General features: G+C 38.2%; 1 protein-coding gene and 1 non-coding gene across 4 annotated transcripts in view; both read right to left on the bottom strand.

Moving 5' to 3' along the window:
- Positions 1-27,222, bottom strand: part of LOC150087817 (LIM homeobox transcription factor 1-beta) — a 256,436-nt gene that overhangs the window by 214,644 nt on the left and 14,570 nt on the right. The gene's annotated exons all lie outside the window — the stretch shown is intronic.
- TRNAK-CUU (transfer RNA lysine (anticodon CUU)) lies at positions 14,314-14,386 on the bottom strand. The gene has a single exon. It is a non-coding gene; the product is annotated as a tRNA-Lys (tRNA).

Raw genomic sequence — 27,222 nt, forward strand, 5'->3', positions numbered from 1 at the left:
AGTTGCAGCTAAGTGATCTCCAATATCGGTCAGTAGACTGGCAAACTTAAGCGGGTGCTCGTTAAGTCGTTTACGCCGTAAATCCGTTTAGACCCTGATCGGCTGAGAAAGAACAGCGTTCCCAATGCTAGAGACTATTATGAGCCCAATGTATCTAAGCCTCTTTAGATCACGCTGTAAGACATTTTCATGGGATATCCCATTCAGGCAAACAGATTAGGTCCAATACAAAAAAAGTGCGCAATATCTCAGCACATAATTTCCTTGGGGTTATTATTTAAATTTGGTCTGCACTAAGATTTCCAGTCTACATTAAGAATCCTGAAGTGTGAATGAGTTCAAACTGTAACCTCACAAAATTGATATTCACTCCAAGATGTGAATATCAATTATGTGATCACATTGTAATTCTCTTTTGTTTTGTTTGACTATGTACAATACACAAATTAAGATATACACAGACCTAAACGTTACCACCTGGAAACAGTACAAAAAAAAAAAAAAAAAAAAAAAGATGCTCACAAGATGACTGACATCGTTTCTTGCCCTCTCACACAATGAAAGAGCAGGCGAATAAGGGCGTAGCCTTTTCGCTCTGCATTATACAACCTACAATCTCTAGAAAGACTTTTCCCCACACAAACACTGAGTTTCCAATACTCTTACTGTGAGAATAAAATCTACAGAAGCAAGGCAACGGAAATCCTACGTAATTCTAGGCATATAAAGACATCCGTTTAACTCGTCATCATCATCAGCCATTTTCAGTCCACTGCAGGATGAAGGCCTCTCCATCAACTTTTCAGTTCCTTCTGTTTTGTGCAATGGCCATCCATTTACTGCCCGCGAAGCCTTGAATTTCATATGTCCATCTCCGTTGTTGTCTTCCAAGTTTCATTTTAGCTCCTCTTGGGTACCATTCTATTATTTTCTTAGTCCATCTGTCATCATGTCTTAGAGCTATGTATCCTGCCCAAGTCCACTTCAGTTCTCCAATTTTGATAAGAATGGCCTTTACTAGTGTTTCATTCTTCGCTGTGTAGTTTTCAGCTTCTCTTCCATTCTTTTGGTGAGTGCCCAAGTTTTAGTTCCATAAGTCACAGTGGGGAGTATACATTGGGCCATTATTTTACGTTTCAGACAAATTGGGATATTGCTTCTCAGTATGTGACTATGTTTCCGAAATTTATTCTTCACTTGACTTCCAGCTATTTATCATTGTTACAGCTAAAGACTTATCCAAGATATGAATCCAGCTTTTCAATTTCTACTCCTTCAACGATTATATCCCTTTCTGTGGCATAATTGTTCGTCATTACTTTTGTTTTAGCCATATTCATCATTAGTCCGAAATCCTTACTAACTCTGCATAACTGAATAAGGTTTTCCTCTAATTCTTCGGGATCGTGGCTTATGATCACAATGTCATCTGCAAATCGTAAATAGTTTAGGTATTCTCCATTCACATTGACTCCTTTCTGCGACCAGTCCAATTACTGCTTCCTCAAGGGCAGCAGTAAACAACTTCGGAGATATTGTGCCTCCTTGTCGAACTCCTCAATTTTAAATTAAAGATGATAATTAAATTAAAGATTTAAATGATGATACATACGAGTTAAACTCGTATCATCGACTTTCAGTGGACTGGTAACAGCCTACAGGCACGTGGATCCATGATCTTAATATATTGTAAGGTATTACTTGCAAGTTAATTAGGACTATAAAAAATATTGTAAGTAGCTTATGCAGTTGAACTAAATTGTAGACAACAGCTTATAATAATTAAGATGAACTGCAAATAGCAGCTAATGGTAATTAAGTTAAACTGTAATTAGCAGCTTGTGATAATTAAGTTGAACTGTAAATAGCAGCTTGTGATAATTAAGCTAAAATTGTTAAACTAGCTATTTCATTTCCACATCTGTTCTTTAACTGATTTTCCAAATGTAATACATTACATATGTCACAGACATATCTACCCATAAGGCTTCATGGGGTGATTTTCTTGAGTAAACAGATTTTAATAATGATAATAATAATAATTATTATTATTATTATTACTAGCTGCACACCCAGGAACATAGCGGAGCAATTCACTCAGATAATAAGGCACACTAACACAGTCTCAGAGACTCAGACTCAAGAAATTACCTATCTGAAGGCTAAGGACAAAGATACCACAAACCTTGCGAGTTACAGACGGATCACCTGTCTCCCAACAATGTACAAGATCCTGAATAGCATAACCAAGGAAATATCAGACTACTTGGAGAGCAGTACCATCATGGCTGAGTACCAGAAGGGATGTAAGCAGATAAGCAAAAGATGCAAGGCGCAATTGACCATCGACGCTGCAGTTATGGAACAAGCCTACAAGAAGGTTCCAACATGTGCACTGCCTACATCGACAACCGCAAGGCCTACGACTTCATAGCCTGTAGCTGCCTGATAGACACGCTGAAGATCTACAAAGTCAACTCTACGCTGACACACTTCCTAGACGCAATCATGGCGAAATGGAGGATCACCATCAATGTCGAGAACATCACGACCAGACCGATCCACGTCGGAAGAGGAATCTTTCAGGAAAATGCCCTGAGCCCACTATGCAGGGAACCACAGATGGCGCCGGACCCCTAACGCTATGCACACTGTAGCTCACTATGGTTCTGGCTAGCACTCAACTAACTGTCCACCAGGCTCAATAACAGCAAGTACTGACATAACCTAAAAGAAAGCAGGAAGAACCTGTACACCCTCTCTCACTATGGTTCTGGCTAGCACTCAACTAACTGTCCACCAGGCTCAATAACAGCAAGTACTGACATAACCTAAAAGAAGGCAGCAAGAATCTGTACACCCTCTCTCACCTTATGTATATGGATGACATCAAACTCTACGTTGCAACTGAGAATCAACTCCAGCAGCTACTCCCAATCACCAAAGAGCTCAGCACTGACAAATGCAAGATTCGTGGATTGCATCAAGGACAGGACATCTAGTCGGACAAAACTACCAGCTGAAGCCCGGTGTAGAGATTGAAGTCATGAGAGAGGGAGAGATATACAAATATTTGGGAATGATGAAAGCCCACTAGTTAGAACACAAGGAGATAAAGGCCCGACTGACTGAGAAATACCATCAAAGACTGAGAAGTCTGATAAAATCAAAGCTGAATGGTGGGAACATGGTTACAGCCATAAACACTTAAACCATAAACAGTGCCACTAATGACGTACTCCTTTGGGATCACAGATTGGACCAATACCGAGATAGAGGAGATTATGAGACCCACGAGGATAATGATTACCAAGAGGCACAACACTACCCGAAGTCGGCCATCGAGAGACTGACCACAGCCCGTAAAGAAGGAGGGAGAGGATTGACTGACCTCATTGAACAAGCGAAGAAGGCGATTAAGAACCTGCCGGATTACTTCCAGGAAAACACAGCGCCAATCTACCAAGTCGTAAGAAAGATAGACAAAAGGCACACAACACTCGAACTCAACAATGACACCACACTCACATTGAAAAAAGAAACAAAGATAGAATGATGGGCGAAGAAGACACTCCATGGTAGACATTACAAAGTTCTCCATCAAAACTACATAGATAAGATGCCTTCCGACGCATGACACGAGCTCTTCCTCGAAACCGAAGAATTCATGCTCGTCATCCAAGACCAAGTAATCAATACCAGGAACTACAGGAAATATATCGGCGAGAACTATGGAGTGGTAGATGACACATGTCGATGATGCCACCTGTCCCCAGAAACATTACAGGACATCACCGAGGGATGGAAAATGATCACCCTGTCAGAGTACATTCAGAGATACGACCAGGCGGTAAGGATAATACATCAGAAGCTACTGCAAAAATATCAGTTGATCAAAGAAAATGTACCGTATTGCAAATACAAACTCCGGGTCATACTTCCGCATAATGGCCTTTAGCTTCCGTTGCGCCGTAAAACCTCCAATAACAACAACAACAACCAGACCGGACTAGAGATCCAAATTCACACACTATACTGGGACCTCGCCATAATAAAGGACAAGAGGATCACACAAGACAACCCTCATCGAAAAGAACGAAATGGCTACCTTCCTGATCAACACAGCGATGCCCAACATCAATAATCTCCAGAAAACCTATGCGGAAGAGATCAGGAGGTACAAAGACCTAAGACAGGAAGTCAAAGAAATGTGGTATATTGAACAAGTAGTGACCATCACATTCACTGTGTCATCCACCGTCATGGTGCCAAAGATCCTCCATAAGAAGTTGCCAAAGATCCTCCATAAGAACCTAGCAGCAATAGGAAATGTAAGTTTTCTCTGGGAGAACACGTACATCGAACTCCAGAAAGCTGCGATTCTGAATACCTGTAGGATAGTCAGAGAGTTTCTGGACCAGCAGTAATAATAATGATACAGTAGACTTTCGAAATAATGGCATCTTCGGGGGGATTCAAGGTGCCGTTATTTCGATTTTTCCGTTATCTAGAAAGTTTTATTTTTAATGTATTTAATGCAGAAATAATGAGGCCAAATTAGAAATAGAGAGATTAAGAAATTCCATTTTATTAACTGCACATAAAAAAAATAATAATAATAAAAAAACATGTTGACGATCCAATGTTTATTAATACACTTCTGCTTACGCCCGTTCTATTTTCTTTATTATATTTAGCCTGCGCCTGTAGCACAGTGGTATTGTCACCGTCCTCCCCACACCGGATGGTAAAGGCCCGGGTTCGAATCTCGTCGATGACGCGAAGAACTGGGTCTCAGTCGTAGACAGCTAGGTTTTGCCCCCAGAAACTAGGGTTTTTCGTCCAGTAAATCAGTCAAATCGAGCAGAGAACACCTAATTTACAGACACAATATACATTGGTATATGAATTAACATTCCGAGTGAAACTAATGTAATAGTTCGGATTATGTCAAGTTTGTCACTAAGCTTTAATGTTCTTCTTTTCTTCTCTATATGAGGTTTGGAGCCATAGTGAGTTGTTTTTAATTTAAAATAAATGTAAAACAGCGGTATAATCCGTGATATCAGTACAGAATTTACTTTGAAAATGGCAACGTAAACAAATACAGTAATCACATGACTTGCCGTTTCCTTTTTTCGGCACTGCAAGACATCTGCGCTGTATGTATACATCCGATCTCAGTGTGCCGTTATTTCGACAGTCTACTGTAATAGTTACCGGACACAACCAACCATCTCATGCACTGCGTGGACTACAGATGGTTGGTTGTGTCCACGGCATCGAAAAAACCACATAAGGAAAAAAATTCATATTAATAATAATTTATTCCCGATTAGCTGGAAAGCATGACTTCCATCGCAGGGGGAGCGCATTTGACAATCTCATGACGTTTTCTCATGCACACATCATTCAGTTTACATGTGAAGTTAGCAAAGTCCTTCGAACGGACGTAGTTCTTACAAATTCAGTAAGTTTAATGCATGTAAAGATAGCAATATAATATCGATAAGAGTTCCCAACCTTTTACAGATACAGATCACAAAGCAGAAAGAAGCATGGGCCACAAAAAATATTAAATTATATATAAAAATATTTTAATGCCTATCGTTTAAATACAATGGCATGCAGTTGTAATTAACATATGTTGTATAGAGCATAACATTTGGTTATGATATACTGTACCTGTATTTACCGTCACTATGATTAGGTTTTTTGCCTACCTCAAAACAGCTGTGATTTATTGTCACGTGACACGTGGACTACAGGTTGCGAAACTCTAATATAGATAAATAGTTTTCCAATCATTAAGGAGTTTTTATTTTCAATGAGATAAGTGAATAAGCTAGAAAAATAAGAGTTCGAATTAACAGGTATTTAACTATATATAAATTTTGACATGATTCTTACGAACCTTGCATATTAATAATGTTTAAGATGTTTTGTTAGATGGCAACATTAGCATTGCCACTGTCATCAAACAGCTAGTCTACGTTGGTGTTGTCATTATTAACAACACTCTGGAAACTAATCTGCATCCATTGTGTTAAAAAAAAAATAGAATTTGGATACGCAATTTATCATGTGGAGGGAGGGGAAATGATCGACTTCATTTGACCTTAAAAGCCCCAACCGCCAGGATGCCACCCCCCCCCGAACCATATGGTACTCCACTAGCAGATATTAAAAGCTATCTACCAGCAATGTAGAGGTCTTTTTCAGAGAAATTTCATAACCAGACCAAAAGAAGATCATCTCAGTAGTGAGCGGTTTGCATACTCTCCTTCCTCGCTAAAGCGGTCTGTGTGTGTGTGTGTGTATGGGAGGGGGAAATAACAAGATTATTAGTCCATTGCAAGGATGCGAAGCTCCTGACCCTCTCAATCTGCTTAGATATTAAAAAAAATTAAATGATGAGAGAATGCAGGCTAGGATGAAGTCCGTTTTAGGAGAACGCGTAGCCAAATCTCTCATTTCTGATACTAAAACGGCAAGCAGTGGTTCTGTGGTTTAATGATTATGAAATGCTGCATACATCTTTTGATATTATGCACATTGATTAGATAAAATTTGCCTATTTTTATTAAAGAACTAAATCTAAATTCCTTAATTTACATCACTAACAATTGTATTAGTTTATCCATGATAAGAAAACATAGAATAATTTTAACAAAAATAAATAAATAAAATAAAATAAAATGAATAAATAACTGAGTTGGCCATGAAAATTTGTTATCATTTATTATGATATAATTTTTTTTTCAAGTACTGTGAAAAGCAGGCGTTTGAGTTGCATACATAAACTTTGCCAAATTCTTTACATAATTTTTCATTTTTTGATGCAAATGTCAAAAAATAAAATGCGCAATCCAAACAAAAAAGTGAAATGCTTTCTTACGGATTCTTTAAACTTGATCAGAAACAAATCTGATCTCATTCATTATTACAAACTGAAAAGAAGCTAAAAATTTAGAATAACAGAATATTTTGGATAAGAAATTCCTGGAATTAGCCTTTGCTGGGTGGAGAAGAAAGTTTTTTCACAATGGTGATTTTACTAACTGTACTACCCACGAGGGAGTCACAGAAGAACAGTTGTATGTATTATTATTAATAATATCAATTTATTTCCAAAGAAATGTCCCTTTACAGCTATTAGTTAGAGGACATGGGTTATATGAGTAATAATGAATAAATGTTGCCATACTATTTACAATTTATGTACAGAGATACTCAAATGAGTTGATACAATACCTGGCCTAAAACAGTATCTGATTACATAAATACATAATCGTAGATACATAAATACATACAACAATAAGTGAATAATATAGCATTACCGAAGTTATATCACCTAGAGTTTGACCAGGGCATACATATCTGCTAGAGAGGCAGATCTGTAAGTTTTAAATATTTCTATGGAATTAAAATGGAAACACGTTACCCAGGGAGGTCATGCTACGCAGCTTGGATCTGTACGGCAGTGCGCTGGTATGACTTCTACGATCGGACGGTTTAGCAATGATAACCCAGATATCAGGTGAGCTTAATTTTCCGGAGAGAAGCTGGGTGTAGATCACAAGGTTCCTGGAGATGATGTGATACTTCAAAGGTAGCATATTTAGATTAGAGAGCATGACAGATTTTGGGAAGAAGGTGGTAGGCGTGCGATCTTATTTAGCCATTTTAAAATCAAGTATTCCAGGAATAGGAACCTGGTTTGGTAAGATGGAGGTGCCGAGGATCATATAGTTGAGGTATACAATGGAATTGGGGTTATGCAACGGAGAATATAGTTGATAATAAGATGCGGGTTATGGAAGTTAGAGATCTTTTGTTTCACTGCCCATATAGCTGCATATGTTTTTTTCCGAGTGGCATTAAAATGAAACAAGAACGTAAGGTCTTTGTCCCAGGTGAGACCCAAATCCTTATGCTGGGTGACTTTTTCACACCCTACGTAGAGCAACAGTATACATTACAGTGGAACCTCCAGCATACGGCAACATCGGGATCTGAACCTTTCTGGATATTAGGATTTTCCGGATTCGGATGGTCATATTATAGTCATAAAACAGGCGAAAAAACTGTTTTTCCATACTGAAAGTTGTATTAAAGCAGGATATACAAGAATAGCCTTTTTTTTTTTAACAAAAAAGGTAACGCAGAATACAAATAAAATAAATTTTCTGTTTGTACTCCGGGACGACCAAACGGTCAGAGGAGTTCACAAGATAGACAGAATACAAGAAACAGCACCGTATTCAGCAGTCACGGGCTTGAAGCCCGGTCACTCAAGGCACGTATACTTATGCACCAGCGCGCCTGACCACTAGGCTACGGCGGCCTTTACATGAAAATGTATAGCAAATACTATAAATATATTATACAGTACACTATAGATAAAATTAATTATTTCTCGTTCCATGATATACGTACCATTCTGTATATATATATATTTTTTTTGGAAATCATCTATCGAACAGCAAATGTGTTTAGTGAACTGTTACCTCAGTCTAATGCTTTATATACAAATGATGAAACACAGAAACTCTGAGCAATCCATTGCTTATTATCAGAGTCGCTAATCTTGTACACGAATAGCAAGTTATACAATTCCACGAGTTACCAGATTTTCAATGTCGTTGGAGGGTGATAAAACTTTTATAGGTATGAGAGGAAATTTCCTCCCTGCACAATCAGCTCTGCACTGCTTTGGCGGACGCCTCCGTAGCCAGGTGGGAAGGAGCAGCAGTGCGTAGCACACGCTTCTTGATTAGACTGGGGTTCGACCCGTCACCACCAAATACGGAGGATGCGGAAAGGTCAGGGAATGACCACCGCATATCCCGGAGCAATATGGCTTTAGTTGCAAATGCTCCTAAAAACCAAATAACAAACAAACAAACAAACAAACTGCTTTGGCGAATGGCCTGTCCGAAAACTAAGTCCACCGTAGCACCATAGTAGTTTCTCAGTTTGTCACTCGTTTAGAGTCTTGGTTCAAATCCCATCGAAGACTGGAGGAATTCTTAAAAGCCTCTTCAATTTGGGCTGTAATTAGCCGATCTCAGGCCTAAGGAGTAGAGATTTCCCAGTAAGTTATTCGGAATTAATGTGCCGGTTTAAGTCCCCCACAATATGCAAATCAGCTGGTAAACACACCCAAGTACCGACATAATACATACAGCGCAATATGGCCTAAATGCTAATGCGCCATACACTTAAAACTAAATTCGTCGATTCTGTATTTCTATTTACTATGACCACTTCTATAAGTTTTATACAAAATGTACAACTGTACAATGCAAAAGAGGGCCACACACAAATGTTACATGCATTACGGATAGAAGGGGTTAGTATCACAGATATTACGTAACAGATTTATTTTATAAAAAAAAAATTGAATTGGAATATTTCGTTATGTAATAATGGGAAGAAGTTAAAAAATCGCATTCCGTAAATCGTAAACACTCTTTTTAAACACTTGCTTGGCATTAATAATTATAGAGTTGTATTATCCATGCAATATAACGTTCCTTGTTCTGTTTCAACTATTGCACATTCCAAACGAGTAATTTGTTGTTGCCAATGGTTACTCATTAATTGAAGTTTTGTTAGAAATGGGTGTGAAGAGAAGGTGCAGCTGATCAATATCGATTCTTTCAGAGAGTAAATAGTATTCGTCGGGATACCTGTTGTGCTTAGTGTGTAGTCATTCTGCTGATTCCAAATTGAAATTATAAATGCGTTATCTAAGTTTCCAAAAAGTGAACTGCAAATGTGCTTTGCTTTGACGGTTTTCAGAAAATACCACATATAACATCGCTAGATGAGGCATTTTGGGGGTAGATGTAGCATCTTTCGTGGAAGGCTTCATGTTGTTATTCAGCAACTGCAGTCACTATCACAGCAGTCGAAGTCACTCCCGATGTTCCGTATCACAGGTATTCTGCGGTACTGCCAACTACTGTGGGACTGCCAAGCCAATTATGGAACATCCTTTTACTCAAACCAGCTGTGTATAAGCGTAGTTTTATTGGTTAGATCATTATTGTGCTGAAAAATGAAAGGCCAAGTTCAATTCTCGTAGCTCAACAGAGCAACAGTCCAAGGAATTCTAAAATATCACACAGCACACCCGAGATTGGGAGGTTTTGGCACTAAAAGCAAAGGCTCCTGTCCAAACCGTGAGAAGTAGTCGCTTGTTATGATATTTCCAACTCCAAACTTCATTGTTTCATCTCTCTCTCTCTCTCTCTCAGTGGGAGGTACGTTATACAAGAGTGTGCCTCCACTATACCCTTTTTACATTGTTCCAGAGACCAGGAACGATGAACAACGCACCAATCCAAAGATATTTAATTCGCGTTCGCGAGTGGTATTAATATTTGTGTTAATAATCACAAAGTGATGTAAGAAAGCAAGCTTATGCAGCATCAGCTGAAAAAAAAAGAAAAAAAAATCCGTGCCCATTTAATTTGTCCAACTCCACTAATAACTCGCATAATCTTCCCTTAAATTTATTCAAATTATTCACTTCCACAACACTAGATGTTTATCCCAAAATCAATTATTCTCTGACTGAAAGCAAATTTTCGCACATCTATCCTACAACCATCCTTTTCCATTTTAATTTATGTTCCCTTGTTAGTGTCTGTCGAGAAAGAGTACGGGTGGCAATCAGCAGTTAGTTTACCAAACCCATTTCAAGCCTTAAACACTTCAATCAGGTCTCTTCGCAAATGCAGGGGCATTGAGAGCTAATGCTGCCCCCTATACAAAGTGCATTACGCCCCCCCCCAATTGTGTTTGTGTTTTCAGGTGTCACAACATGTAGTGAGAGTTAAAAAGCATCAAGGCTTTTTAACTCTTTAGTAACTTATATATTTTTAGTAACTTTGTAGCTTTTTTTGCCGATTATCAATAATGAATTTAATTACTTAAAAATGTAATATTAAGGTATGCCGGGCCCCTTGAAGAATTGCAGGCACGGTTATTGCAAAACCCACTAATCCCTCTCTCGTTGGGTTTGTGTAGGTGCTTAGTATCCAGATCTGCAATTTGTAAAACTAAAGGTTTATCTGCACTTCCTCGTATTTTCTTCACTATGTCTGTCTGTCCTTCTGTCCTCATGTAGTAACTCGACTACCATTGGACATATTTTCATTAAATTTTATATTTGGCTTTTAGAAAGATTTGTCGAGACATTCCAAATTTCAAATATCATTAAGGCTGGGCAAGTAGAAATCCGGCAATTATTATTATTTATTTATTTATTATTTATTTTTTTTTTTCATACATATCATATCGTCTATCCGGATACTGCACTGCAATTACTTGATAAGTGTAGTGTAGCTGAAGCACTGCATATTAGGTTTATTGTTGTGCGCTGATTGGAGAATGAATGGAGGAGATGGTGAATGCGCATAAAAGAAATGTTCTCGGTTCACATATATGAAGTAGTTGCTTTTTGTTATCAGGTTACTAAATATAAAAATCATAAATTATTACTATTACTGTATCCTATTATATTAATATAGCAGAAACGTGAAATAAGTGTGATTTTTCGATTGTTATTAAAAGGCTAGGAGGAAATAAATAAAATGTATTACAGAAATGTTGGCTGCATACATCTGATATTTTTGAAATGTAAGTTCGAAATCATACTTGCATTTCAATTTTGTTAAAAATTCAAGCAGAAATAAGTAAAGCATTACAAAATGTTGAATGAATATTACGTTGTGAGTTATGCTAGGTTAGGTGTGTGTGTGTGTGTGTTAAGCACCAAAGCAACTAAGGCTACGAGTCTTCAGTGTATTGTTTCTGCAACTGCGTGTATTTTTCGGTCAGTTTCCTGTTTACTGGAAAAACCGGAGCTTTCAGAAGAAAAAGCTTTGCAACCCTTGTCTAATTGACTTAGCCACGTTGTGAAAAAGCCCCTAAAAACTACTTGCTGGTTGACACGATTCGAACAGGTGTCTTTTCCAACGATTGTAACCACTGTGCTTCCAGGGTAGGTGTAAAGTATATGCAGTGATGCACATACTTTACACCTACCCTGTAAATTAATTAGAAACAAGATAATTTGTTATTTATTTTCACTTCTATTAATAACAGAAAAAAATGCAGATAAAAAAAAATAGAAATCATCTGAAATTTATGCACTGCCTTTCATTTCCTAACTTGTTTCAACAGACTGACTCAACATTACGCTAGCAGAAGTCATCTGGGTGTACTGCCTTAGAATTTATGTGCTTCTTAACCAAGAACATGGAATCCTCCTGTCCAGTCCTACCTCTGCACTTTTTGTACACGTCGTAGCCAAGTGGTCAAACGCAAGGGTACATTAATACACGTGTTCAAGTTGAACTCCTATCTTCTTATGAACTCCTCTAACCTTATGGGGTCGTCCCGAAACATAGATAGGAAATCTGTTTTTATTTTTTATTCAAATTCGGCGTCTCCTATGTCTGAGTGGCACCATATTTCTGATATCATTATAATGTTCGCATTTGATGACTTAGCCGATGTTTCAAATTCGTAAAATTTAATTTTTTTGCTTCAAGCATTAGCATCCAGAGTCGAATTTACAAAGCTCTTATCATATACTGTTATGCTTTAGAATAAATTCCACACACATCAAATTTAGTCCATGATATGTGCTTGCATTTGATCTTGGTTACCCTAACACAACCCATATATTTGTTTGTCCCATAAGCATCACTAGTAGGTCTTGTAATCCTCACATCTTGCTTTCCAGGTTGCTGCATGGCCATAAACAATTTCGCCTCTGCTTACGACTGCCGTTAATATATTAGTCTGTATATCCTTCCCCCAAGCTAGCAGTTTTCTGACCCACCTAATATTGCCTCGATAGAATCAACAAATATTCTTGTATCCCTTCCATTTAAAATGTATCCCATCTCTGTATAAACAGTCTCTCCTGTTAACAAGTACCGACCATGCTTAAAAAAATTCTGAAATCTCTCCAGAGATGAATTTACAAGGCTCTTATCATACACTCCTTCTTGTTATGCTTTAGGATAAATTCTACACATATTCAAATTTAGTCCATAATGCGCGACTTTTTCTCAACATTGCCTCTTACCCTCGAAGTAAAATCCTTTGACCGTCTGTGCATAATATCATTATACCAACATGCACAACAATATCACCTTTTGTATCCTTAAAGATGATAATTAATATACCCCATACCTATCAGCTCTCCTAAATAGGATAGCTGCAGATCTCCTATGAAAACAAAGAGCGTGCAACTCTTTGCGCACGCACTTATTGACACTCCTATTGATATATGGAACTCCGTTATCAGGTTTTGTAGGGACGTCTTCAGGAATGATAAACAGTAAAAGCATTATTATCTGGTACTAAGATAACCGAAAAGTACTGATAACCGCCATGTTTTAATTATAGAAAAGCAACAGTGATTTTCTTCGCCGTCTCTATTAGAAAAACTGTAACTCTCGTGATCGGATCCTTTTTGACATAAAATATATAAAACGCCATGTAAATATTATGATAACATATTTTTATTTCTTTTTACAGAACACATACTTATTACGTATTACAAAACGCTAAGAAAGGTGCGTTTAATATAATGTATGATCGATTTTTAAAAATTCAGGGAACTTAAAGATGCAAAATTAAAATAATTACTTACCACTTGGTGGTGCCTATTATCTAAAAGGTTCTGTAATTATTATACAGTACTGTGAAATAATTGCAGTTTTTAATTAAATAAAATAAGATTAAATTGTACTTCTTTTAATTGTTCTTTGAAATTAAAAGTATTCATTAGTTTTTACTAAGTTGATGAGATGCTCGGATAACCGGAAAATTTAGATAGCTAGGACGCCATAATACCCATGAGGGGGCTAAGTTCGTTTATGACAATTCACTGTATACAATTTGGAGTATGACAGTTTGGTATACGAGGCAATTTGGTGGAAGACGTTTGGTGACTACGACAATTCGGTGTATCGCATAGAGATCGTAAATTAATAGTCAATGAAGTAAAAGATTAAGGAAACAAGAGAAATTTAGGTAACTTAAAAAGGAGGAATACAGAAATTTAGAAAAAAGAAAATAATAAATAAATTTTGTGTTTATACTCCTGGACGACCACACGGTCAGAGGAGTTCACAAGATAGAGAGAATACAACAAAAAACATCACCGTATTTAGCACTCACAGGATTGAACCCCGGTCACTCAAGGCACGTGTAGGTAGGCACCCTCTCGCTTGACTACTGGGCTACAGCAGCCTAATAAATAAAGAAAAAAGAATTTCTAACCGCCCAACGTGGGGCTCGAACTCACGACCCCGAGATTAAGAGTCTCGTGCTCTACCGACTGAGTTAGCCGGGCTATGCTTCTCATCCATTTATTTTATGTGAAAGGATTCACGTCGAACCTTCTCATTGGCAAGTTATAAAGTGATTATGCCTATTTCAGCAAGACTCCATTCATCATAACACTTTTCATTCAGATTTCAGCCGGAGCAATATGACCTTAGTTGCTAATGCTCCTAAAAACCAAATAACAGACAGATTTCAGCAGGACTCCGTTCATGTCATTACACCTTTAATCCAGATAAGATTGTTTTATTTATATTTTTTTTATATAACCTAATCAGCTGAATTCTGTGCTTTCTAGGAGCATGAATTGGTTGAGGGTTGGGCAGCTAGAAGAAAATTACGGGCGTAGAAACCACGTGAGAGGAACGAACATCGTACCATCCCTTAATCAGGAGCGTCGAGACCCGCATCGAGCCCTGGTGAAAACGCCTCACTTGGCAAGAGTGCTTTTCCATGTAGGGGACTCGGACTCCAATTCTGACCCCTAAAAACCTCCAGGGAAGCTTTCCCACCTACCTTAACCCATACATGGTATTAGGCTACTACTAACTTCTTTCAATAAAACCTATAGCGTGGGTTGCAAACAAAACGTCGAAAGATGCGCATTATCCAGTTGGCATCCATTAATGATCTCAAGAACAACCCCATCCCCCAACTATGTGTATTTCCTAACAAATGCTTCATCAAAATCTAAAATACCATAACGGTACTGTGATCACTAAATTAACAATTTTCAACAATTTGCATGTTAAAAGTTTGCATTTTCTTTCTTGCTTTGTCATGTACCGAATTTACCCAAAGAATTCACTGAATCGTCGTACTCACCGAATTTTCGTAGCTATCGAATCTGCCTTCACCAAATTGTCGCATACAGAGAAATGTCATTCACCAAATTGCCTCGTATAACGAATATCACGCATTGAATTGCCGCATACCGCGAATTGTCATGCACCGGACTGTCGTACAACAAATTGACGTGATCTCCCCTATGCCTGACGGATTACAGCGTTTTTACTGTACTATCTCCAGAGTTTTGTCTTTGGTCTCCCGCTGTTTCAACACATCGGCTAGTACCCACTTCGGTTTCTTCAATGGTCTGTTGTAATACGCAGAGGCAAATAATTCACATAGCAATCGACAGTTATACTTCTGCGTAATTCCCAAATATATGAGTCTCATTACCACGATTCTTACTGGCTGCTACTGATATCTGTGGTATTCTCTGCACACATTTTCATCTGTTTCCTATCTATCCTTATCTGTGCTTTTACTACTACTACTACTAGCCATATAGTGCAAAGAAGCCTGAGGCTTGTGCTGCACCAGATAAAAAAAAAAATTCCGAGTTACCCAGAGAGAGAAAGAGAGAGTCAGAAGTAGAAGGGAATCAACTGTCTTCAAAGAGTTTGCGAATACTTTTGAAAGGCTAGCGTATTTGTGTGCCGACAAAATATGACTTTTAATGTTTTTTCACGTATGACTAGATTCAGTTCGAAGGTTTCGTTTCGTCTGGATAATTCCCGATATTTGTTTGAATTTCAATTCTAGTTATTTTAGTTACATGTACTTGAAGGAGCAGCGACAATGTGCTACCTTCCTCTAGAGAGAAGGTATAGTCAAGTAGCTAGCAAGCTTTTGCAGAGACTCTTATTCCCAGAATTGTTTCTGGGAGCATCGGCAAGAGGAGTCTATCCGCGGCATTGTCTGATGATGGGTATCGGTAAGATGCCTGAAACGTCACCTTAAATTATATTGTGGTTTAGGCGATTAGTTTAATAAACAATATTATTTATTTATTTAATTGATTGATATTTACAATCACCCCTTGTACAACGTGCAAGCTAAAGGGGATAAAAAAATTACAACTCGAAGAATAAATTTATTCTCCGAGTTGTAGGTACTTCGTGCTGCGTGTCTCAAAGAGGAATATCCACAACGTGTAAAGCTTGACAAACTACTAGCACGAACTGCTTGATGGCAGCATAACACTGAGAAGCAAAAAGATTATGTTGCTAGGCAGTCAACCTCCAAAACGACATCCGAAACCACGGCAGATATTTCGAGAGAATGCGCGTTGAGACCGCCTTCGACGGCGGGCAGGCTTCTCAACTCATTTACTTGCACCGCATGCAAGAGACTATGGGTTCTAGTTAGTACGGTTGTGATTCAGTTGTTTGTTGGAAGATAGTCGTTCTGTAGGTCTTATTGGAGCATAATTTTTCACAGTTTACTTGAAACCGGTTAAGCGTTCCATTGTATTAAGCGAGAACATCCTGTTAAAGCTTTTCAAGGAGATTAAGCTGGACCGGAGTGATTTGATTTGTAGACTGCATGATTGCCTCTGACTTCGTGTGTGCGAGATGATGTCTGATAGGACTGGTGCATCATATCTACCTGTCAGTAACTTGGCTAGAATATGAATATTTGTCCTGATAACAATAAACTTCCAGGGTGTCCACTCCATATTTGCATACAGAATTGCCTCTTTATACAGCGAAGGGAAATTGGAAGGTCCTGTTTAGCCACCTAAGAAGCCAATATTCAATGCTTAGAAGATTTTGGCGTACGTTTCTGGAGCTGATGACCTAGTATATGAATGTATATGGACCTAGTAGTTTCTGGTATATGAATGGTATTGATTATAATAATAATCTTAATGGAAAACAACCACGTAACGTCCTTACCTAACTGTATTCTTACTTACATTACTATCTTTGCACATATTTTCTGTGATTAGTAGTGACAGACTTCTGCATTAACTGTTTGTGATTGTTATTTTGAGTATGTACAGTAGCAAGTTGCAAAATAAGGATAGTATTTGAAACGAAGCTAAGCGAGTGTAGCGTATATCATTCATAAAATTTCTTTATAGAGTACTAAGTAGATAGACTTAATATATGTGCATCCTGGGATATCTGGTATCATCAGTTAAAGTAGTGGTCTTCCCTTAGCCACTACGACCCCTGAGGAGGGCTCGAAGGATAAACTGGGGGGATCGAGATTTATTATAAATTTATAATAAATTTAAAACACAAAACATTTCAAACGAAGAAGAGGACTAAATTTTTTATAACTTAGAATGGAATTATAGAAAGGGTGCATATTCTGTTTCTCTTTGAAAGAATCATCACACGTACAAAGTTGGGATACCCAGTGCTTAAGGAATATGTTTATTCCTTAAGAGCTGGTTATTCCTGTGAAAGATAGTTTATTTAAAAAAGGAACCTGTGTTCTGCTATGTTCTTTTTCCCAACAGTAGTTCAAATTTAATTATATTTTAAAGATGATGATCAGTTAATATATGAGAGGACATGAATTTTCGCAGTCTAACTACCTTGTGAAATATAAAATGTAGGGGAGATTTTATTTCCACGTGAAAACAATTTAATATATTTTTATTCAGTGTCAAACATATATTATTCCATGTCTAGTACTATAACTTGCTAAACTAATTTGTTTATAGGCTACGTTTCCGGATCAACAGCGTCATCCCATCATCAGGCCAAAACACTAAGTTTAGTTCAAATACTGCTAAACATAACTTCGTACCATCACGAAAGAAACTGGAAATGATCGTTTCTATTTTCATGATCAATGTAATTTTTTGACTGATATTTTATTCCGAGGAAGATTTTCTACACTGAAAAGAGGAAATTAATTTGTTTGAAAAGCAAAACTGATTACCAATACAGTAAAGTACTTTCCGTTATCTATTGGTAACCAGCAGTTAATACCAATAAAATCTTGGAGATTTTAATTAAGTTTTAAAATGGGACAGATAAACCACAGATAAAAAAGTATTTAAGCTAAAATCTCAGATCACATATCTCAAAACAGTGGGTAAAGGCTAATAATGAGGGATGTTGTCAATAATTAACATCGGATAACTCGTTTTTCTTGGATAATGCAGTATTATGTTTCTCTGGTTTTGTGGATTTAGAGAAAATACTATCCATTTCTAGAAAAGATGCATCTCTACAGGAGGGAGGGTCAGGGCACAAAATTATTTTTAGGCATTGGATTTCTACTGGAAAATAAAGGTAGAGGCGCAGAAATTAACTCTTTTCTACTGGTACTGGAATCCCTCGCTATGTCACTGAGAGGGGTATGCAAATTAGCCTGCACTCCACTTTGGGAGGGGACTTGATGTCCTCTACCTTGGGGGGGAAACTTCATGTCTTCGCTTACACAATATATATACACACGCTCGTACGAGTTCGAAAATTTTCTCGATGCAATTCGGATTGGCTACTTCATTTTAGTCAGTCTTTATCATTCATGTTATGGTTTTTATGTAAAAATTTGTAAAAATTGAAAACAAAAAGGACATTTTATGAGAGAAAAAGGTAACATATAAGATTAACACTAAAAGCAGTTACATCATTATTAAAAGAACATTACATATTTGGCTAGGGATCTCTAATATAATAAGAATCCAGTTTTCAGCAGAATAATCAAAATTAACAGAGTAAGAATCGGCGAATTTTTAGTCATTTTTGTATAGTTAAAATCGGCGGTATAAAAGATGTAACCATTGTGAACTAGTATGATGAATTCTCATACCACTTTGTTGTTGTAGTAGGGTTTTAGAAGTATCAGCGACTATGGCCGTATTGCTCCATGTATATTGTCTGTAAATTGCGTGTGTTCTGAGGTCGATTTTCTGTTTGCTGGACACATATCACTTCTGTCATTCTTAATCTTCCTCCCATCTACAAAACAAACAACCTCCCATCTACAAAAACGAGTCATTTATTACCTCTCATGTATGATTATTTTATTTTTGCTGGATTAGTATTAGTATAATTAGGGAAAATGATGCAAGAAAGAGCTTATACTGCATCAACCAGAAACTATCCACATAATTTATATATCTCCTCTAATAATTAGACTAATCTTTCCTTAAATTTATTCAAATTACCCACCTCCACAACGCCAGATAAAATTTTGTTCCAACTATCTGGCTGAAAGCAGATTTTCGCGCATCTAACCTGCAACCATCCTTTTCCAATTTAAATGTATATCCCTTTGTGTCTGTCATCCGAAAAAGAGTAAGGATACCATCAGCGTTTCATTACTCAATCCATTTAAAGCCTTAAACACTTCAATCAGATCTCCTTGGAAGTCATAATTACTGATTTACAGAACTAAACCCTGCGATTTACAGAATTTAAGTGGCGCATTATAGCCTCAGTAGCCATTGCTCAAATAAAACCCAAAGCAAACAGAATTTAAGTCCTTCTTGGTAAGATAACACTTTTATACCCCCTGATTAATACTCTTTCTCTTCTTTACACTTGTTCCAACAGATCCACATCCTTCCTAAAATTAAACCTCCAGACCTCTATGCAGTAGTCAAGTTGCGTCCTAACCATTGCCTTATAAAAATGATAATCACTTCCTGCCTGTTGGCAAAATTCCTGTATATCATTGACAGTGCTGTCTTGGTAGCCTGTCTTCACTGCTTCAAGAACTTCATGTCGGACTGTACAATTATCCCAAGTATATTTCAGTATCCGCCATCTTGGGTGCGGTATTACCCAGTTGGTAAATATACCAAACAGAATTTCTGGGATTACTGCTATCCAAATACAGTACCTTGCATTTATCAAAGTTAAGCCCTGAATTGCTACTTCTCGGTCCACCTGCCAAATATTAGCTTTATCGATTTTTGTAGCATAAACAAACTTAGACGTTAATTTTACTTTTTGGCTGGTGCAGCAAAAGCCTCAGGCTTCCTTGCACCACATAGCTAATAATAATAATAATAATAATAATAATAAATAGCCCACTCCTAACCACACTGCTTCAGTTTGTACTGCTGCTCCAGATATGTCTATTCTCGCTGCATCTTTAATTTATCATGTTTTTATCCCATCACTGGCGTCACCCCACACAAATTATTAATATTTGCTCCAAGTTAACAAAAAGCTGAAATATTACAACTCAAAAAGTAGAAACCCTTCTTGGGTTAACTAAAACAAATCCTTTTTTGTTCTTTTGTTCCAATAAAAGTCCGTGACTTCATCCCACATTCTTTGGTGTCTCTTCTCCCTTGATTGTCTGCCCTCATTGAATCACTTCCCATGTTTTTCACTAAAATCGCTCAGAATTATTCCGAAAAGAATGGTGTGAGTGCAAATAATGGAGTTTGATTGATATTCTGTATCTCATTTTTCTGCAGCTTCAGCCGACGTGTCAACTAGTTCTTTGTAATTTTAATGTTAATGTTCTTTCTAATTCTCTTAGTATTACTAAGACAATTATACGCCACAAGGCGAAACAACTGCCAGGCATTTCGCGCTGCATTAGTCATTTTGTCTTCCAGTTCGTGTGATTCGTTTTCTTTATGAACCAATAAATATGCCACCTTTCACTTTTGCATCACACGATTTTGGAAACAGATTGTGTGTGCTTGAAGAACCAATGCTTTAAGAAATTTTGATTAATTCCTGCTTGATATGTAGGCGCCTCCGTAGCCAGGTGGGAAGGAGCTGCAGTGCGTAGCACACGCTTCTTGATTAGACCGGGGTTCGAGCCCGTCACCACCAAATACGGAGGATGCGGAAAGGTCGGGGAATGACCACCGCATATCCTGGAGCAATATGGGCCTTAGTTGCTAATGCTCCTAAAAACCAAACAAACAAACAGCTTGATATGTAGTCCTCGCATAGCACGGTTCATAAGTACCGTCCTCCTCGCTAAAACTCCATCAATGACGAGAATAATTTTTATGGACTTTTTCACAACATGGTTGAGTTAGTCGGTCCCAGGAGGATGGGAGCGTGGTTTTCTCCAGTTTAGGTGCTGATCTACTATCCTGCTGTTTCAGAAGCGGAGGAAGCAAGAAAACTTAGTGAAACCACCTTGCAAACCCAGAGTGAAACCATAGCACCTTGAATATCCAACAGACATCTCAGTTATACTGGTCATACTTGATCTTCTCTAGCACCCGCTCCGCTTTTTTGTAGTCTACTTTAATGCGAACAGAGTACACAACGGTAATTGGCTGGTGTATATTATTATTTTGAAGCAACACGGCTTTAAAACATTTACTGAAACTGTCTATGAAAAGATACCACTCATTTGGATTGTGATTAATACCACTTTCTTCATAAAGACCATTCAAATCAAAAAGACTAATAAAATCAAACGAGCATAAGGGACTGGTAATTTTCTGTACGTGGAAGTGTTGTAGCTGGGATCCTTCTATTTTAATGGAATGTCAGAAGCTTTCATTGGATTTGGTTAGATCCAAGTCCTCACTAAGTCATATAATCTCAAATATCCTGTTCGTTAAATTCATCATCCAATCCTGAATACGCTTTTCCGGAAGGGGATTGAGTGCAATACAGGATGGTATGTTGGGATACACTACCTTCGATCCGACTTTTTTAAAGTTTGATATCCATTATACAAAAGTAGCAGTCATCCTCATGGTTTACGAGTTCTCTCAATATTCGAGCCGCCGTGGTAGCACAGTTGGTAGAATCGCCCTCCTCCCCACACCGGGTAGAAAAGACCGGAGTTCGAGTCCCGTCAATGACGTGAGGAATTTCATGGGTCTTTTTCACAACGTGGCTGAATTATCGATCTCAGGCGAGGGCAGCATGGTTTTTTCTCCCGGAAACTCGTGTTTTTCGTCCAGCAAATAGAAAATCGACCTCAGAACACACGCAATTTACAGCCAATATACACTGAGCAATACGACCTTAGTTGCCGATGCCCCTAAAATCCTACAACTACAACAACTCAATATTCGAAGTATGTCAAAAGTCATATACTTATGAATACCACAAATCATTCTCTAATGTTGACTTGCAATTACCGCAGCAAAATTCAGGTGCTCACAACTTGTCTCAATCACTTGAGCATTCCAAAATACACTGGTGTGCAAAACTTAAGGACCAGTCAGGTTTTCACCTGTAGCTTCTCATAGGAGTGGCCTGGATATGGGAAAGCATACCAAAGGAACCTCATGAGGTACAGAAATGATGAAGGAAACAACACCGATACAACAACGGAAACAAAACGGTAGAGAGGGGCTTTATTCAAAAATGGCAACATAGCACTAGCTACCATGATACAGATGCATCACTGCCAAAGATGGAACAAAGGGAAGAGGTGGTCCTCAGTAGAGATATGGCCACCCCTAATGTCTATGCAGGCTTTGCATCGCCTGTGAGGCGTCTCCGTAGCCAGGTGGGAAGGAGCAGCAGTGCGTACCACACGCTTCTTGATTAGACCGGGGTTCGAGCCCGTCACCACCAAATATGGAGGATGCGGAAAGGTCAAGGAATGACCACCGCATATTCCGGAGCAATATGGCCTTAGTTGCTAATGCTCCTAAAAACCAAACAACAACAACAACAACAGCATCGCCTGTCCATACTTAGAACAATGTGTTTGATAAGTTCTTGCGGTAACATCGCCCATTCCTCTGTCAGCGCCATCTTCAACTGGTGAACATTTTCTGGTGGGTGTGGACGTGCCGCTAGGCGTCTCCCCACATCGTCCCATATGTGTTCGATGGGATTTAGATCGGTGAAACGGGCAGACCAATTCATACGAACAATGTCTTCACTTTCGAAAAGCATATCAACAGCTGCAGTGCGATGGGGTGTGGCGTTATCATCGATAAACACGAACTCGGGGCCAATGGCACCTCGGAACAGACGCACATGGGGAAGGATTACCTCAGTACAGTAGCGTTCACCGGTTACAGTACCGCCTTCCAGTATCTGGAGTTGTGGACATCCATCCAAGATAACGCCTCCCCAGACGAGAACACCGTGACCACCATATCGATCACTTCGTCCATCCAAGATAACGCCTCCCCAGACGAGAACACCTTGGCCGCCATATCGATATCCTCTGTCCTGTGCTCCTGTGCAGCTGGTTTGCAATGGATCCCGCTTTCTGGGTCGGTCCCTCTTTGTCTGTAGGAGTATATAGCGGTCATCATTGGGTGTTGTTTTTCGTGGATGACCACCACTGGTCCTTCGAACAGCTGTACCCGTCGTTCTGAAGGCCGACCACGTACGTGAGACGATTCTATGGGCGATATCGAACTCTACAGCCACACTCCTCGCACTTCGACCTTCCTCGAGCTCCCCACTTATTCAACCCCTGGTAAAGTCATCCAGATGTTGTCTACTGACCATTTCGTTGTCTGTAGCACTGTATGAAACCAATCGAATGTCTGTAACAATCGTGCTCACCATTCGGTGATTTTCACATAACTGCTGAACTGCTGCTTTTATCTATTTATGCGAGCCCTCTCATCACGATTCAAATTTTTGCATGTGCACCAGCTTTCTATGGAATGGCCACAGTTATGCAAATCGCCACAGGCTGTGTTGTTTGATTTTTTGGTTGTAACCTTTAGAAAGAGTGTTGGTTTTTAAGTTTTGCACACCAGTGTAGGTTTTATATGCTTTGCAAAACTTGGTGCCGCCAATGATGTTACGCTTCACTGTTTAGGACCTATATAATATCCGCACACATTGTAGAACGAGTCTGGGGATAACTTACGGCTTCTTTCGGTAACCATAGCAAGCTTACAAAAAGGATTCTTTCGTATAATTTGGTACACACTTAAGTAATACATATAAATGTCGCAAAAACATAAAAACTTCAATTTATATCAGCATACTGGCATCAAAGTAAAACGAGCGATATCTCTGGATTCAGATCACAATATACATATCAGAAACAGTTAAATATAAAATACAAACCTATTGTTACATACTGTTATTCTCAGCCAATGAAACGAATATATTCATCTCAGTGAATATTTAACATTCAGTTTCAAATTATATTCTTGTGAAATTTAGTAAAACAAGGAAGAATTTCTTACAGTTCCATGTGAGACTGCCAGTACAGACTGTACTTTGTGCAAGGCATTCCAGAAAAATGTTACCGCATTTTGGCATGAAACAAAATGGATAGAAATTTGGCCCATAGGTGAAGCAACTATCACAAATAACGGCTAACTTATCAATGTGTAGAATAGATGGTGGGGGGATTGATCCCAGCAAGGTATCAAAGTGTTGCCAGAAATTCACGACTGTAGTGGAACTGGATCTATGAATTCGGATATGATACAGTGAGATGGATAATAATTGTCTTAAATTGTCATTAGGCGAGATGCCTAATGATGAGATTAACTATTGGACAATTGCACGAGTGAATTGACTGTATACAGAAGCACTATTCTGAACCCACTGAGCAAGAGTTATATCTTCCCCTTGAACAGTAGACTCCCACAGTGCAGAGTTTTAGGGTACGATAACTTCGATATTAATTTCTTTACTTATTGGAAGGTGTACGTTCAAATCCTCGTGCAACTGTGGACGGATGTTGTGAATCATCGTTAGGTGGATCGACCCAGTGGATATGCTTTAGTAACAACATTATGTGATGAGATGAAGTAAATTAAAACTGAATGGCTTAGTAAACAGACAGAGCTGTGTATACTTGGTTGCTGATAATCTCCATTACTTAGTAAAAATTGTGTGAATCCGCCAGGTGTTACTGTGTGAACTGGTATCAGCTTCCGTAGTCTTGTCGAACTGTTTTTCTTCAGTTATATATAGTAACATACGACGATTATCTAAACCTCTTTAGAATTTAGGAGAATGAAAACAGTTTTTTTTTTTTTTTTAACTAGTAAATCTCTTTATCTCTCTTGGGTAACACAATAGTTGCGATCACCTTCCTTCCCAAATCAGGTGGTAAATGCCCAGTTTCGAATCCCATCCATAATGTGAGGAATATGAGTTTTTTTCTCCATGGCTGAGTTGGTCTGTTTCAAGCGAGGATAACAAGGTTCCCCATCCCTGAAACTTGACTTTTTCATCCAGGAAAACAGGCAAACCGACCAGACCAAACAGGCAAACCGACCAGACCAAACACGCAAATTACAGATATAATATACATGTGTAGATGAGCTAATTCTCGGCTGACCCTAATATGATAGTTTTTTACCCCCTTCTCCGTTACTATCGTGAGGTGCAGACTTTTTTATATCAATACTTGTCATTGGATAGGATGCGTCAGGGCACTGGAACACCTAATCTGTTATTTAATTTTTTAAGTGTATAAATGTAGCGTATTACATTTCTTCATTTAAAATGTAGATTTTAAATGTTTCTACATTTAAATTCTACTACATTTCCGCCCCTTCTTTATATTGAAGATGGATTCCCTAATAAGCCTGAAAGGTAGTGTGAAAAAAGTTTATCACTTAACTGCTGTAATGGCTGTATCATAGTTCCGATGTAAGAAAATGGGAGATCGTAGTTTATATGAGCGAATCAGAGAAGGCAACCGTGTCTCTGACGATTATTGCAGTGTTTACTTTATGGCTGCCTTAAATCTCTCTCTCTCTCTGCAAATATCGAAAGAACAACAAACACGTCAATGTTTTGTTTATAATCCCACACGAATATTATTTTTGACAAGAATATAATCATTATCCGTATTTGTAGTTACGTGAGGCTCGAACCGCGGCCAACTGAAACATTTGTGCTAAACTGCACTATCGCTTGACCACTCAGCAACTGGTAGAGAAGAGAGATAGATCATTTTTATAATAAATAAATAAAATTTTACATTAAGTGAGGTGTACACTGAATTAGTAAAATTAATGGTCGCAATTTTCAACTTCTTTCTTCTTTCATCATGACAAATAATGGAGTTGATATCAATTTTGTTTCAAGATTTCAGTGAAAATAAAAACACTTCCATCAAGATGCTGCAGAACCCATCCTCTCCTATACAGTTAACTTAGTTTGGATTGCACTGTAAACACAAGCCTTCTAAATGAACGATATTTATAATCTTGTTTCGAGATGGCGAAATCGAAAAAATAATCTCATGTAGATAAAATGAGATTATTTTTAATCTTATTTTATCTACATGAATATAATCTAGAACCTTCCCTTTTCCTTTTTGTGAGACTGTAAACACCAGTTTTAAAAGAATTACGTTTACAATTTTAAATGGCACCCATCTTGAAACAATACGGCTGATCAACACACAGTTAGTAGAATTGCCGTCTCCCACACTGCGTGGAAAAGACCTGAGTCCAAGTCCCGTCGATGACAAGAGGAATTTTTATGGGCCTTTTTCATAATGGTAGCATGGTTTTTCCCTCCCGGAAACTAGGGTTTTTCGTCCAGCTTGCAGAAAATCGACCTCAGAATACACGCAGTTTACAAACAGTATACAATATGGCCTTAGTCGCTAATGCTCCTAAAATCCCACTGCAATAACACCACACACACACACACACACACACAATTTCATATGTCCACTTCCACTTCTGGAGAGGTGGCCTGAAAAAACAGGAAAGAAGTGGAGAAAAAGTGAGAAACAGAATATTGCAAAACAAAGAATTTCTGGCAGGCAGAGGTGTAGATTGATCTTTGCGCTCCCTATTGTCGCTTAATCAGAACGGATTACTCTACTGAAACTGTTTTAAATTCTTATAACCAAGTCATATATGCATTCTTTGAAAGAAAACTGAATAGTACGAAGCAGTCAGTCGGTTTTATTACAGTAGTAACAATAACTTGGGTCTGAATTCTTTCATTAACTTTTTATCATTTAAACGTTATGCGAATGTGGTTTAAAAAGAATAATGGATGGGAATGCTAGTACTAGATTGAAGTATAAAAATAATAAATTTTCTCTTTGTACTCCCGGGTTTGCCAAATAAGGTCAGAGAGGTTTACAAGATAGAGAATATAAGAACATTACCGTATTTATCGATCATCACATGGGATCGAACCACGGTCAACTAAAATGCATGTGCTGCTGTCCTCGCGCTTGGAAGAACTT

Source organism: Mastigoproctus giganteus, chromosome 3 (genome assembly GCF_048544385.1).
Source record: "Mastigoproctus giganteus isolate SK-2022 chromosome 3, ASM4854438v1, whole genome shotgun sequence".
NCBI classification, from domain to species: Eukaryota; Metazoa; Arthropoda; class Arachnida; order Uropygi; family Thelyphonidae; genus Mastigoproctus; species Mastigoproctus giganteus.